Genomic DNA, 16,659 nt, shown 5'->3' with positions numbered 1-16,659 from the left:
TTTGTTGACGGCGGATTGCGTCTAAACCAAGTTCAATAGTTTGAACTTGTTCGCTATATAAATTCAATTCAAGGCACCATATGATGTATTGAGAACATCATATTCAAATCAATTTTTAACAAGCATGACTTTTGTTTTGAACCCTAGTAGACTTGTTTAGTCTTCACCTTCATTGAATCGTTTCTTTGGTCACAGCCACCTTGTGGTGGCATTTTCACTAATTTGAAGCTTGCGCTAAACTCTTTTGCACACCTCATATACGGATTTAATAAATAAATTATTTATTTATTTTTAAATCCACCTTGTTGGGTGTCACACCCCGAATTTCCACGTATCACCGGTGGGCCCGGTGGGGAGTATCGTGACGTAATTGATGTCATCATAGTCAAACAACACAACATATAAATGCACAGCGGAAGCAAAAGATAAATATATTACATTCCGAATATAAAGTAATGTCAAAGTATTACAACGGAAAGTAAAGGATCCACAGGCGGATCAAATAAAAGAAAACTGTTCAACAGACTTTAGGCATCTAGAATTTGCAAGATTCCTTAATAACGCCCTGAGCTTCCAGCCAATTATGTTCAGTACCTGTCACTTAACCCTTTTTGGAAAATATGTCAGTTTACACTGGTAAATACAATTAACCGACTCATTTGAAAAGGTTTAATAAAATTGATTTGAATGCACGAGGCACAACATATCTTTTATAACTTGGGACAATTATCTTTATAATCTTGTATACAGATTTACATGTTCGTTGTACGTTCAGGTCCCGATGTAGAAATCGAGTCAAGATTAACAGACACGCCACAAGTATAGGCCAACAAGAGAGTGAGATACCGTTTCCCTTATGCACTGTCAAGGGTATGCCTACACCTCGTGCATAAGGCGTGGCCATTTTATAATACAATGATGTCAGGGATATCCGGGACATGGTCATTAACCCCTAAAGGCTTTTATTTCAAACAATACAGATTAAAGCGGGTTACCTCAATAATTTAATCACAATCCGACTAAACATTCAATACCCGACCAAGCGGCATTATTATAATATCGTATCCCAAGCCCGTATAGGGAAAATAAGTTAAAAGTATTTACCTGAGCTAGCAAAAGCAATTTAAACTCAGACGTATATTCTTAATCAGCAAGCGCAAGTACCTCTACTGGGGCTCTCAATCTGGAACGAAGGTTTTATGAACCTATTAGATTCCTAACGGGACTTTAATGTAGCCTTAGCTTAGACCGGTCAATTTCAAAGGATAAATACGGTTTAATCGCGTGAAAGGCGAAAACCGGGAATGGAATGTGGTTTGGACCCAAAAAGTTTGAAGACTTGTTTTATATGGGTATAATAACCACACTCTGGATTTTGAAGTAAAAATGATAAGGTTTGACCCGTTTCGGCTAGTTTATGTAAGCTAGTTACATAAACCGAACCGTGCGCGCAAAAGGCGTAACGGGTAACCGTAAGAGTCCTACACAAGTTTCCTAAGTTAATATACTCTAAAGAGGTTGTGGTATCAGTAGGATACCTTCCATAATGCCCGTAATGAGTTTAAATCCAAAATATGCCCCGAAGGGGTATTTCGGTCTTTTTAAAGATTATAAAAGAGATTTCCGAGTTCTACAAGAAATCTTAGTTTTCCGAACAGTTTATAAAGTCCAAAATACTTTATTTATTATTTAAAATCAGTAGCGACTGGAATCGGGTCAAAATACCATGTAGAACTCAAGTTATGTCCGAAAAGGGTATATTCGGTATTTACCGAATCGATGCCATAACCGCAGGTTATGTGCAGGTTAAAAATAATTAAAAATCTTTGAAAATCTCAAAATATTATTTTACATCAGTGTGTAAAAGGTTTGGTGTCGAAATTTGGGTTTAGATAGGCTTTATGCTAATTGCGCCGATTAATTACTAAAGTTTCCGTAATTGCGGTATCTAGCATAACTCCTATTCTGGACCTCGGATTGACATGAAATTTTAGGGACATTCTTAGAATTCAGTAACTAAGGTTATTGTCCTTTCACATGTCCAAAATTCTTGTTTTAAAGTAAAAAGGGCGTTATGGTCAACTTTTAGGCGTTTAACGGAAATGTGTAAAAGACTCGGACAAACAACGAACCGGTCACAGAGGGTTGCACCATCATGTAACCTGGTCCTAAGAGAGTCCTAAGGCATATCTAAATCATACCACAACGGGTCAGAACTAAGTCAAAGCAAAAGTCAAAGCTTTGCGACTTTCGGTTCCAAACCGGGTCAAAATAGTAAATGGTCGGATCAACAAGCTTAGACTAGTTAATATACTTATTATCATGTTATATGAGTGTTAAAACAGGTTATACGCCTTCTACATTGCTACTTATGCGCTAAATCGAAAATTAAGCTTCTGTTGACTTTTTATAAACAACTTTGACCCAACATTTGACCTAGTTAGAATGGGAACCAGAGGGTGCCCTTTTAAGGGTTTAAAGCCCACATGATTACCAACTTATAACCACCTTCGATTCGATCAATCGCTGGACCAATAGTGATAAATCATTAAGTCAACCGTTACTTACGACGGTTTGACTTCTAAGCTAAAACTAAGCGAAAACTCAATAAGGAAAGGTCAAGCATACTTACAAAGGTCCTATGCACGACTAGGGAAGCTTAGAAGGAGGTCTTGAGCTCCAGCAATGATCAGTAGAAGGAGGAATGAATGAATGATCAAAGTGTGCAACAATGGGCTTTATATAGTGTTCATAACTTCATAGATTGTTGACAACAAGGTCTACCATTGATGTTTGATCACTAACAAGTGTCCTTAAATGTCTAGGGGATGTTTAGGCAGCTCTTGGAAGTGTTTAAAGGCAACATAAGTCGTTTACATGTGCTGAACAGGCAACAAAAACGATTTTCTGCATCTGGGCGTGTCAGGCGGCCCGCGTAAGGCCTTCACAATGTTTATGCGGGCCGCGTGAGCCTTCAGATCTGATTCCAAATCTTTTCATTAATTGCATGTTGGCTCCTGGTTCTTCGAAAGGTTAACTTAACTTATCTCTTGCACTTTGACCCCTTCCAAATTACCTACAAGGGCCCCTAGACTTTTACCTATCATGCTAAGTCCTTGATTACCTTGTTATTACCCGAAAAAGTCTTAACTTTTGACGTTGACGCTTTTAACCCCTAGAATACGAATATTGTCATAACTTACTCATTCTTTATCGAAACCTTGTGAAATTTTAATCACTTATTCTAGTGAGCATAATTTACCTTTACAATGCTTCGGGTTTGCTAAAAGGTCACTCAGAGGTATAACTTAAACATGTTGACACATTTAACCCCTGTAGTTTGTAATTTCTCACTTTCTTTCACAATGAGCTTTGTATGATCCATGAATCATTCGTTTAAGGGTATAAACATCATGAAGGGATATTGTAGGGCATATTTATCCATTGTTAACATTTTGAACCCTTGAATTCTCATACTTTCTATGTTTGTCAACTTTAGTCCCTCTATCGTATTTATTAACACGTTCAAGCTTATGACACGTGTCAATACATTATAGGACGCAAATTTTCGAGGTGTTACATCGTCACCCCCTTAAAAGAAATCTCGACCTCGAGATTTGTTAATGTAAAGGAAGTATTTTCTGTCTTATATTGGGCTTAATCTTCCCCAGTACCTTTGAGCCTCTAAGGTACTCCAATTGACCTTTATAATAGGTACATGTATCTTTTTGGGGCTTCTAATCCTGTCTATCCTTAATCGACACAGGATGCTTATCACATCATAAATCTGCATATCATTGTGTGATAGTGTTTCCTGACTTATTGGTGAAATACATCCTTCAGTCACTAGTGTGCAGTATATTGTGAGCTCCGTCAAGCTTTTTAAATAGGTTTTAGCTTATAAGCTACTTGATCTTGATACATTCGATTTCCTTCGAATGATTCTTTATATATTCCGGGCTTAACTAGCTTGAAAATTTAACAATTTGGCACACCCTTCTTGGGTGATATCTCTTGTTGAACCTTATTCCTTATCAAGAATCTAGGAGGTTCGCTATTTTCCGTAATCCTTGATTCTCTGCCGAATATTGGCTTCTTTCAGATGATTAGGGATTTGTATGATCTTATTTGTTGTTTCCAATGCAACTTTCATGTCACACCCCCAAAATCCACATGCGGAACACCACCGCTTGGAGGCGTGACTGACCAGGATCCAGCCACTAATCATACTGAGCATTGACTTGATAGTAGAAATAATTACTATCCAAAGTAGTTATCAACATCGCAGTTTAAGTTCGTTGATTAGTTTAACAAAACAGCGGAAGCATAAACCACATAGTTTAAAGATAGTTATTAGTTCAAGATAATTAATCCCGACATGCGGGTTTTGACGAACACTACACATCCCCAAGCAGCAGCTCCTCAGTCACTGGTTACCTGCAAAGCATGCAGTAAGGGGTCAACAATAATGCTGAGTGAGTTCACTAATTGTCCAGTTTTAGTTTACCAAAAACTTAAGTTGTTTAGATAAAGCATTTATAATCACATTGTGGGGAGCTACCCCACCTGTAAGCTCACTAAACTGTAGATACCGAAACTGTTGACGGAAAGTTGTTGTGCCCCGAGTCAATGTCTATCGTCATTGACCATGTTGCAAGGTCTACTAGTTCACGCCCGATCTCCCCCGGTCACGGTGTGAGGTTGTCAAACCTAATAGCGCTATCAACTAATAACCCGTTCGCCCCCGGCGATTAATCGGTACTGTAAGCAGGGACTTAAAGTGATAGAGTTTCGTTTAGCATGGCTAGTTGTGATTTATATATAATATCCAAACGTATCTCCCCCGGAGATAGTAATTACCCATTCTGTTTTCCCCCGGGGTAATAGGTCAAAAGTGTTTTCCCCAAAGTTGGTAGTTTGTTCGTGTCCCTCCGCGGGACGCATGCTTTTAGTGTGTGAACTCACCTTGGGTTGCTCGGCAGATTAGGTTACTTGTCAAACACGTTGGTCACCACGTCCTAACATGGTTACCGGTAAGTCAGGTTTGGTATACAAGCAATCACGTAAAATCTACACTTAACTAACACGTAGCATGCATAAAATTAGACAGTGGGTTATTGGGCCGGCCCTAACATTTACACAAGCAAACAGTAACACGTAGTCCAGTCAACAGGTAGCCCATATTAAACATATTATGGCCCAATAACCTAAGTGAACAGCCCAGTCGCAACCAGGTGATCTCGAGTCGCAACCAGGAGGTCTCGGCTTGTCACGCTGTGGTTGCGAGTCGCAACCGCTGTGGTTTCGAGTTGTCACGCTATGGTTACGAGTCGCAACCGCTGTGGTTTCGAGTTGTCACGCTATGGTTGCGAGTCGCAACCGTGTGGTCTCGAGTCGCAATGCTGTCCTTTTCATGTTCACGTGTTGATTCAGATACATCAGGCTAAATTGTACTATGTATTCAGGCCCAAATCAGGAAACAACCAATAAGGTTTCAACTAACACTTTTCCTAATCTGACCATTAGTAAACATGGATCAAACATTGCCCTTTTTAAAATCTTCCAACCATATTCAACAAGTTCATCCTATATTCATAAATTTCTAGGGTTTTCATCTTATCATAATCATACATTTTTATGAACCAAAATCACCTATTTTAACAAGATCATCATGCAAGAACAAGAAAACATACATTTTGTAGCCGAAATCTTATGTTTAACAACATCATTTTGCAAGAAACAATGAAGCATAGTTTGGTTGGCCATGAATACTCTTAAACTACCATTTTCTAGCCATCTTTAAACATGTTACCAAGTATTTACACATAATGGTTTACACATATAGTGAAACTCACAAATCAACCTAAAAATCATGCATAACAATTTTAACTAAACACTTTCTAGCTCACTTAATACACATAAAACACACATAAAATAATCACTAACCGGTTGTGAAGAAGGAGCCGAAACAAAGGAAAAGGAACCGAGAAAATGAAGTGTTCGAGTGATGATGATCTTGACCGAGATTCCTTGTGAAATCCGAGCTTGGACCGAAAGTTGGAAGAGAATGGGATGTTGTTGAGGGTTTTCTAGTGAGAGAGAATAGAAGGAGTGTGTGGATATGTTTGTGTAACAAATGAGGGAAGTGGGGAAATGTTGGAGATTTTATATAAGGCTTCAAGGTAGGCTTAGGGGGTTTCGGCCCAAACCGGTTACGGCCCACTCGAGACCGAGTGGCCCACTCGAAACCGAGTGGTTGCGAGTCATGGTCTCGAGTCACTAGTATATACGCGTATACTTATATATATAATACATACACAACACATATCATGCAAAAAGATCACGTTTTCATTTAATAACATATATATACACAAAAATATTACAAGGTGTTCGTTCGGAAAAACCTAGAGTGTCACATTATCCCCAAGTATTAAGAACTTTCGTCCCGAAAGTTAAAGCAGCCACTGTCAAGCTAGAGTGTTTCAGCGGGGTGTCACATCATCCCCCCGTTAGTTTGGAATTTCGTCCCGAAATTCGGTTGTAGCTTCAGTGCTGGGGTTTTCGTTTGGGAACAACTGGGGATACTTGGACTTCATCTGGTCTTCCCGCTCCCAGGTAAACTCTGGGCCACGCCGTGAGTTCCAACAAACTCGCACGAGAGGTGTTTGGCTACGTTTGAGGGTTTTGATCTCTCGATCCGTGATTTCAATCGGTTCCTCGGTAAAGTGTAGCTGTTCATCAATATTGAGTTCCTTGAAAGGAATTATGAGTGTTTCATCTGACAGACACTTCTTCAGATTAGACACGTGGAAGACATTGTGCACTGCACTCAGCTCTGCAGGCAGGTTCAATCTATAAGCAACCTTGCCGATTTTCTCGGTAATTTCGAATGGTCCAACATATCGCGGATTCAGCTTGCCTCGTTTACCGAAACGAACCACACCCTTCCAGGGTGAGACTTTAAGTAGAACCCGGTCCCCGACCCGGAATTCTAGCGGTTTCCTACGCTTATCAGCGTAGCTTTTCTGACGGTCACGAGCTGCCGCCATGCGTTGTCTGATCTGGTAATCTTTTCCGTCGTATCTACCACTAGTTCTGGGCCTGTGATTTGACTGTCACCGACTTCCACCCAGCAAAGAGGTGATCGGCATTTACGACCGTACAATGCCTCAAAAGGTGCCGCCTGAATGCTAGTGTGGTAGCTGTTATTGTAGGAGAATTCCACCAGCGGTAGATGCTTCTCCCAGTTCTTGCCAAAATCGATCACACATGCTCTAAGCATGTCTTCCAGGGTTTGGATAGTGCGTTCAGACTGCCCATCCGTTTGTGGGTGGTAAGCGGTGCTCATGTCCAAACGTGAGCCAAAGGATTTGTGCATAGCTTGCCACAACTCGGAAGTAAAACGAGCGTCTCGGTCGGAAATAATAGAAGTTGGCACCCCGTGTCTCGAGACTACTTCCTTTAAATAGATTTCTGCCAAGGTAGAAAACTTGTCCGTTTCCTTAATGGCCAGAAAGTGTGCAGACTTAGTCAATCGATTTACTATCACCCAAATAGTGTCATTCCCGCGTTGGGATCTAGGTAGCCCCGTAACAAAATCCATGGAAATTTGTTCCCATTTCCACTTCGGGATTTCGGGTTGCTGGAGTAGGCCTGCTGGTTTCTGATACTCAGTCTTGACTCTTGCGCAGGTTAAACATTTGCTAACGTAAGCTGCTATGTGGGCTTTCATGCCAGGCCACCGGTAAGTGGTCCTTAAGTCGTGGTACATCTTATCTGAACCAGGATGTACTGAATAACGGGACTTATGGGCTTCGTCCATCACAAGCTCACGCAGATCTCCGTAGAGTGGGACCCAAATGCGCCCTGCCACATAGTAAGCGCCGTCTTCTTTTTGCTCTAATCGTTGTCTCGATCCTCGCAGGGATTCAGCCCTGATGTTTTCCGTTTTCAGAGCTTCAGTCTGAGCATTTCGAATCTGAGTGGGGAGGTTAGACTGGATGGTGAGTTGTAACGCTCGCACGCGCTTGGGCGTAGTGTCTTTTCGGCTGAGGGCGTCTGCCACAACATTGGCCTTGCCCGGATGGTACTTGATGGCGCATTCATAATCATTCAGGAGTTCGACCCATCTACGTTGTCGCATGTTTAATTCCTTTTGCTTGAAGATATGCTCGAGACTCCTGTGATCGGTGTAAATGGTGCACTTGGTACCGTACAGGTAATGTCTCCATATCTTAAGCGCAAAGATCACTGCTCCTAGTTCCAAGTCGTGCGTTGTGTAGTTCCTTTCGTGCGTCTTAAGTTGTCGAGAGGCGTAAGCAATAACTTTGTCGCGTTGCATTAACACACAACCGAGCCCATGGATGGATGCATTGTAGTAAACCACAAAGTCGTCAGTGCCTTCAGGCAACGAGAGAATAGGAGCACTACAGAGGTTATCCTTTAGTTTCTGAAATGCGGTTTCCTGAGCTTCACCCCATTTATAAACCATACCCTTCTGAGTAAGTGCCGTGAGAGGCTGAGCGGTCTTTGAGAATCCCATGATGAATCTTCGATAGTATCCCGCTAGTCCCAAGAATTGGCGGACTTCGGTCGGAGTCTTAGGGGTAGGCCAATTCCTTATAGAGTCGATCTTTGCAGAGTCGACGTGAATTCCATCCCTGTTAACCACGTGCCCAAGGAAATGGACTTCTCGAAGCCAGAAGTCGCATTTCGAGAACTTGGCATACAGTTGCTCATTGCGAAGGAGTTCGAGGATAAGGCGTAGGTGCTGTTCATGCTCTTCTTGACTTTTCGAGTAGATCAGGATGTCGTCGATAAACACAATCACGAATTTGTCGAGGTAAGGTTTGCACACTCGGTTCATGAGATCCATGAATACCGCGGGCGCGTTGGTCATTCCAAAGGGCATAACAAGGAATTCATAATGACCATAACGAGTTCTGAATGCAGTTTTGGAGATGTCTTCATTACGGACCCTTAGCTGATGATAACCTGATCGCAGGTCAATCTTAGAATAGTAGCTCGATCCTTGCAACTGATCGAATAGGTCGTCGATTCGCGGGAGAGGGTAGCGATTCTTGATGGTAACCTTGTTCAGCTCACGATAGTCAATGCACATTCGGAACGTGCCATCCTTCTTCTTAACAAAGAGTACCGGTGCTCCCCAGGGTGATGAACTAGGGCGGATAAACCCCTTTATCCAATAGTTCCTGTAGCTGGGTAGAGAGCTCCTTCAATTCTGCAGGGGCTAGTCGATAAGGCGCACGAGCTATAGGCGCTGCTCCGGGAGCTAGCTCGATTTGGAATTCGACCTGACGGTGGGGAGGGAGTCCAGGTAATTCTTCAGGAAATACCTCGGGGTAGTCACGCACCACTGGAAAATCTTCAATCCTCTTTTCCTTTTCCTGCGTGTTGGTGACAAGTGCTAAGATAGCGGTGTGCCCTTTTCGTAAACACTTCTGGGCCTTCAAGAACGAGATAACGCCGGAGATTTCTCCGCCTTTGCCACCTTGTACAATGAGGGGTTTGCCAGAACGGCGGGGAATACGAACTGCTTTCTCTTGACAGAGGATCTCAGCGCGATGTTTGGATAACCAATCCATACCGATGACGACGTCGAAGCTTCCAAGAGTAACAGGGAAAAGATCGATGCTAAACGTCTGACCCGACAATTCTAGTTTGCAGCCTTTGATAACATGTGAGGCCTCGATGTTTCTACCATTAGCTAACTCGACGATATGATGAGAACTTAGTAACGAAAGCGGACGCTTAAGCTTCTTACTAATACGTAGGGACACATAACTAGCATCGGCTCCAGAATCAAATAATACAGAAACATAACGATCATCGAGTAGGAACTTACCCGCCACGACATTAGGGTCATTCCTCGCTTCTCCAGCTCCAATCACAAAAGCCCTTCCTCTAGCACCATTCCCAGCGTTGTTGTTCTGATCGTTGTTTCCAGCTCCCTGATTGTTGTTGCGGTTCTGGTTCAGTTCAGGGCAATTCTTCTTAAAGTGCCCCTCAGCTCCGCACTGGAAACAACCCTTGGCGTTCCCGTGATGTTGTTGCTGCTGGTTCTGCCCCACGGGGCGTGGACTCCTACAGTCCTTAGCCTCATGCCCCATCTTGTTACATCGTTGACACTGACTTTTCCCACAAGGCCCACTGTGATGTCGATTGCACTTGTTGCACTTGGGGTGGTTACCGCGATAGCCACTCTGTTGTTGAGTGCCCTTGTTGTTTTCAGTTTTCCTTTGCTGTGCTGGGGCCTGAGTGGGGTTAGCATCCTTGCTTTGATTTCCTTCCCACTTACGCTTGTTGTCACTAGAAGTTCCGACAGTAGCACTGATCCTTTTGGGCAACCGGCCCTCTTCTACGGCCTGATCAGTGAGTTTGTGAGCAAGTCGAACAATCGGCTGAATGGTAGTGAGGTTGGCTGAAGTCACATGGCTTCGAATTTCTGGGGCCAAACCCTTGACGTACAACTCGATTCTTCGATACATAGGTCGAGACATGTTTGGGCAAAGAGCAGCATAGTCATTGGACAGCTTGGTGTAGGTTTCAATCTCTGACCCAACCATCTTAAGCGCATAGTACTCGTTCTCAAGTTTGTGGATGTCATCCCGGTGACAGTATTCCTCCTTAATCATGTCCTTGAAATCCTCCCAAGCAGTAGCATTAGCAGTTTCCAATCCAAACATCTGAATTTGCGCCTTCCACCAAGAAAGCGCGTTTCCTTCAAGCGTAGCAGTAGCAAACTTCACCCAATTCGCAGGGGGACACTTACAGACAGCAAAGACAGCTTCAACTTTCTCAATCCAATGTAGAAGACCTATGGCACCCTTAGTGCCGTTGAAAGGGAGAGGCTTGCAATCCATGAAAGTTTTGAATGTACACACGGGTGGTTGCGCAGGTGCATGCTGACCTGTTCGTGAGAAGCGAAGCGTATAGATTTAGGGATAAAAGGCGATGTGTCGGTAGGATCTAAACATCCTAGGGTAACGAGTTTACCTCCAGGGTGAGCTGCGAAAGCTGCAGCCACCGTGTTAAGCAGGTTAGTGAATTGAGCCTGAGTCATGTTGATGTTTCCTCTTCCACGTCCACTCATTGTCTTCATAATCAGAAAACATAGTATGAGTGTGAGGTCGTAATGTAGCGAGAATGAGATAGAAGAGAGAGGTGTATCTATCTAATTAGGCACACTAGTACGTATAGTAAAACAGGAAACATAAGGTAAGCAAACAAGTAAACACTAGTCCGCGCTATGAGGCCAAAAGTGTTGAGCCTTGCACTTGGAGTGTAGTGTCGTCGCGAGTCACAGGTTATAGTCTGGTTTTTCCCAAAAAGATTTTCCCCTTTTTAAAACCAAGTTCACTATAACCAATGGCTCTGATACCAATCTGTCACACCCCCAAAATCCACATGCGGAACACCACCGCTTGGAGGCGTGACTGACCAGGATCCAGCCACTAATCATACTGAGCATTGACTTGATAGTAGAAATAATTACTATCCAAAGTAGTTATCAACATCGCAGTTTAAGTTCGTTGATTAGTTTAACAAAACAGCAGAAGCATAAACCAAATAGTTTAAAGATAGTTATTAGTTCAAGATAATTAATCCCGACACGCGGGTTTTGACGAACACTACACATCCCCAAGCAGCAGCTCCTCAGTCACTGGTTACCTGCAAAGCATGCAGTAAGGGGTCAACAATAAGGCTGAGTGAGTTCACTAATTGTCCAGTTTTAGTTTACCAAAAACTTAAGTTGTTTAGATAAAGCATTTATAATCACGTTGTGGGGAGCTACCCCACCTGTAAGCTCACTAAACTGTAGATACCGAAACTGTTGACGGAAAGTTGTTGTGCCCCGAAGCAATGTCTATCGTCATTGACCATGTTGCAAGGTCTACTAGTTCACGCCCGATCTCCCCCGGTCACGGTGTGAGGTTGTCAAACCTAATAGCGCTATCAACTAATAACCCGTTCGCCCCCGGCGATTAATCGGTACTGTAAGCAGGGACTTAAAGTGATAGAGTTTCGTTTAGCATGGCTAGTTGTGATTTATAAATAATATCCAAACGTATCTCCCCCGGAGATAGTAATTACCCATTCTGTTTTCCCCCGGAGTAATGGGTCAAAAGTGTTTTTCCCAAAGTTGGTAGTTTGTTCGTGTCCCTCCGCGGGACGCATGCTTTTAGTGTGTGAACTCACCTTGGGTTGCTCGGCAGATTAGGTTACTTGTCAAACACGTTGGTCACCACGTCCTAACATGGTTACCGGTAAGTCAGGTTTGGTATACAAGCAATCACGTAAAATCTACACTTAACTAACACGTAGCATGCATAAAATTAGACAGTGGGTTATTGGGCCGGCCCTAACATTTACACAAGCAAACAGTAACACGTAGTCCAGTCAATAGGTAGCCCATATTAAACATATTATGGCCCAATAACCTAAGTGAACAGCCCAGTCGCAACCAGGTGATCTCGAGTCGCAACCAGGAGGTCTCGGCTTGTCACGCTGTGGTTGCGAGTCGCAACCGCTGTGGTTTCGAGTTGTCACGCTATGGTTACGAGTCGCAACCGCTGTGGTTTCGAGTTGTCACGCTATGGTTGCGAGTCGCAACCGTGTGGTCTCGAGTCGCAATGCTGTCCTTTTCATGTTCACGTGTTGATTCAGATACATCAGGCTAAATTGTACTATGTATTCAGGCCCAAATCAGGAAACAACCAATAAGGTTTCAACTAACACTTTTCCTAATCTGACCATTAGTAAACATGGATCAAACATTGCCCTTTTTAAAATCTTCCAACCATATTCAACAAGTTCATCCTATATTCATAAATTTCTAGGGTTTTCATCTTATCATAATCATACATTTTTATGAACCAAAATCACCTATTTTAACAAGATCATCATGCAAGAACAAGAAAACATACATTTTGTAGCCGAAATCTTATGTTTAACAACATCATTTTGCAAGAAACAATGAAGCATAGTTTGGTTGGCCATGAATACTCTTAAACTACCATTTTCTAGCCATCTTTAAACATGTTACCAAGTATTTACACATAATGGTTTATACATATAGTGAAACTCATAAATCAACCTAAAAATCATGCATAACAATTTTAACTAAACACTTTCTAGCTCACTTAATACACATAAAACACACATAAAATAATCACTAACCGGTTGTGAAGAAGGAGCCGAAACAAAGGAAAAGGAACCGAGAAAATGAAGTGTCCGAGTGATGATGATCTTGACCGAGATTCCTTGTGAAATCCGAGCTTGGACCGAAAGTTGGAAGAGAATGGGATGTTGTTGAGGGTTTTCTAGTGAGAGAGAATAGAAGGAGTGTGTGGATATGTTTGTGTAACAAATGAGGGAAGTGGGGAAATGTTGGAGATTTTATATAAGGCTTCAAGGTAGGCTTAGGGGGTTTCGGCCCAAACCGGTTACGGCCCACTCGAGACCGAGTGGCCCACTCGAAACCGAGTGGTTGCGAGTCATGGTCTCGAGTCACTAGTATATACGCGTATACTTATATATATAATACATACACAACACATATCATGCAAAAAGATCACGTTTTCATTTAATAACATATATATACACAAAAATATTACAAGGTGTTCGTTCGGAAAAACCTAGAGTGTCACATTTCAGATCCTGAATATTGGGCTTACCAATCTATTGTCCCAACAATAGATGTTTAACATTCTACCTATACAAGGTCTCTAAAGGAGCAGCCTTGATGCTTATATATCAATCATTATAGAAAGCTTATCTTAAGGTAAGATGGTTATTCCAACCACTGCTTAATTAATTTCAGGGAATAGCTAATCCTTGTCATTAGTCGAACAAATCGACGATCCTGGGCGGTTGATGGAATTTCCTGATCGATGCCTATTTTAGGGTTGCGGTAATAATGCATAAGCAGAATGAACCATCTTACTTAATTAATTATACCGAACTCTCGGAATATTGAGTTAGGCTATATGAATCCTCTATTTCAAAACTTACTTAATCAGGGTTTTCGACCCTTTCCAATAATGGTACTAGCTGTCTTGGAGATTTCATAATAATGATGCAGCCCTAAATGGGATATAAATCTTAACTCTTCTCGCCTCTCGGGAGATAAACGGGGTAGTCTTAGGAAAAGATAATCAAGATACAAGGAGATTACAGAGATTTTCCGAATCTCAGGCTCCAGTTCATCCATCCTTGCTTGTGTCAAATGAGTGACTCATGTACGAGTCCACAAATTTAATCAAAGACACTTACTTGAAAAAAATTTCCATTTTCTAGATATCCTCTTTGAATACTACTGGTTGACTTTGGTACCATATGCTTATTTGAATATCCTTGTGGTTCCATGCATTAAACCCCCATACTGATCAGGCATGGAAGCAATCTGTGGAACTTATTAGGACGCACAAATCCTCATATGGCGCTTTCGTCATACCATTTGGTATTCGAAATCAATGGAGATCAAAGGGATATGAATTTTATAGGATGTTGTACTTTATTTGGAGAGAGAGTACATTAGGACTTTATGATTGAAGATTTCCGACAGGAATAGAAGGAATGGTTCCTGTGAATTTTCTACCCGTAGGTTTTACCTTACGCTTAATATATATAGGGTTTTATGAAACGTTTTTAAAAGCTTGCTATACCTATCGTGTATGAAGGATTTATTGGTATCCGAACCAAAATAAAAACTCTTAGCATTTAAATTTCTGATAAAAAGTTAGGGAAAGTACCTGAGGCCATTATTTATGAACTAGCTCAGGTATTTAGGCGCTTTCATTCTTAGGCTTTCCTTCTTTAGCCGCATTTCCTCGACATATTTAGGGCACGTGGTCTTGATGTGGCCTTTCTCATTACAGCCGAATCAGACTGCAATTCTCCATGTCCTCACAGTCCAATGTTTTATGTTCCCCTGATTTGCAGATCCCACAAACCCTTGGTTGTGATTGGGATTTTGGCTCGAACCTGCACTTTCCATAATGGTGTTTCTTGCAGGTCTTGCATACTGGTTTCTGGTTGGACTTTTGTTTGTTCTTCTTTATAGAGTTCTGGGAGTTATTTTCCTCCCTTTTCCTTTTTAGCTCATCTTTTGCAATTGAGGCACGAACAAGATCCTCCTTATGAGTAAGGAAATGTGGTCCTAGATAAAATTTGGAGCGAGTAGCCTGGGGTTCCTTGAACTTTTTCATAGCCTCCTTCACAGCCTTCCCAACAGCTGCATTCATTATAGTTTGAAGAACATCTTCGGAAATTCTAAGGCTCACAATCGTTGTATCATTGGCATGTGTCACATCATTCGTAAAACGATCAACCGCTGTCTTATCTGAGTTTGCCATAATCGATATTGATTCCTAACATCAATAAAGCAATTCCTTAGTTGCAATCCGACAAATGCTATTCTTCATCCTGATGGCATCAACATATACTAACCATGGTATTTATAGACCATACAGGCTAATATAGTACTAGCATTCTTAATGAATGTTAGTTAATATATATATTCATTATGTTTAGCCTAGGTCACGAAAGACCATCAATGGCATTTAAGGTTTGGACCTAATCCATCATCTTTTTGACAGGGGATCACAATGTCACATCTGTCTTTATTATATTGATGAATTTTGGATAGCTTGAAAGCTTGTCATCAGGGTATTAGAAAAGAGAAGTTCCTAATAGATACAAATATCAATCTAAGATTTGTTGGAGCGTTTTCTTAAGTATCATCGGCAAATTTCCATCTCACATTAAATGACCGGAGTCCTAAACAGGCGGAGACAACAGTTCTCAACAATTATTATTCATTATCGAATTATATGTGCCAGTAGTAACTAATTTCTGCATAACTACTTGATAAGGAAAGGTACCTGGTATATATTTATCATTCTGCACCATCTCCTGGGCGTTCATCCTGAAGACTCATGCGTTTGTTCTCTTGGCTTCTTCGGGCTTCTTCTGATTTCTAGGGCAGTTAGTCTTGATATGCCCCTTTTCGTTGCAACCGTAGCAGGTTGCATCCTTCAACTTCTTGCATTCCAAGGTTTTATGTTCTTTAGACTTGCAAATCCCACAAGGTAGAGGCTGAAACTCAAATCTGCATTTCCCCAGGTGGTATTTCCTACAGGTTTCGCACCTGGTCTTCTCACCCGACTGCTGGCTGTCTCTTTTAAACCCGGAACTCTTCTTGTCCTCAGAGTTCCTCTCTGTCTTCTTATCGGAGCGATGAGAATCCTCATCCTCCCTTTTACGCTTTCCATCGTCAGAGGCTTTGGCTGCCTTGTTTCTGACTATATCAAGTGTAAGAGATAGCGACAGGTCGGCCGCTGACCTGAACGTAGCAGGTCTTGATGCTTTCACACTTGCCTTTATTTCTGGGGCTAGACCCCCAATAAGGCGAGCTATACGCTTTGGTTCCGGCGTGATTAAGTAAGGAACCAACCGAGACATAGTATTGAAACTTGTAAGTTATGCTTGACAATCTAAGTTCTCCATGACTAATGCCAAGAATTCAGTCTCAATTTTCTCAACTTCGTGTTGAGGGCAGTAATTCTCTTTGATAAGAGCAACGAGCTGATCCCAAGTCATGTTGTACAAAGGGATCTTCCCCGTAACTTGGATAAG

The 16,659-nt window shown here is 41.9% G+C and overlaps 1 pseudogene; it reads right to left on the bottom strand.

The window, feature by feature from the left end:
• LOC110869048 overlaps window positions 1-16,485 on the bottom strand; it is a 39,183-nt pseudogene extending 22,698 nt beyond the window's left edge.
• Window positions 16,486-16,659: the final 174 nt, after the last annotated feature.

This window comes from Helianthus annuus, chromosome 7 (assembly GCF_002127325.2).
Source record: "Helianthus annuus cultivar XRQ/B chromosome 7, HanXRQr2.0-SUNRISE, whole genome shotgun sequence".
NCBI classification, from domain to species: Eukaryota; Viridiplantae; Streptophyta; class Magnoliopsida; order Asterales; family Asteraceae; genus Helianthus; species Helianthus annuus.
Note: the sequence above shows the minus strand (reverse complement) of the source record. Positions and strands in the feature narration are given on the sequence as shown.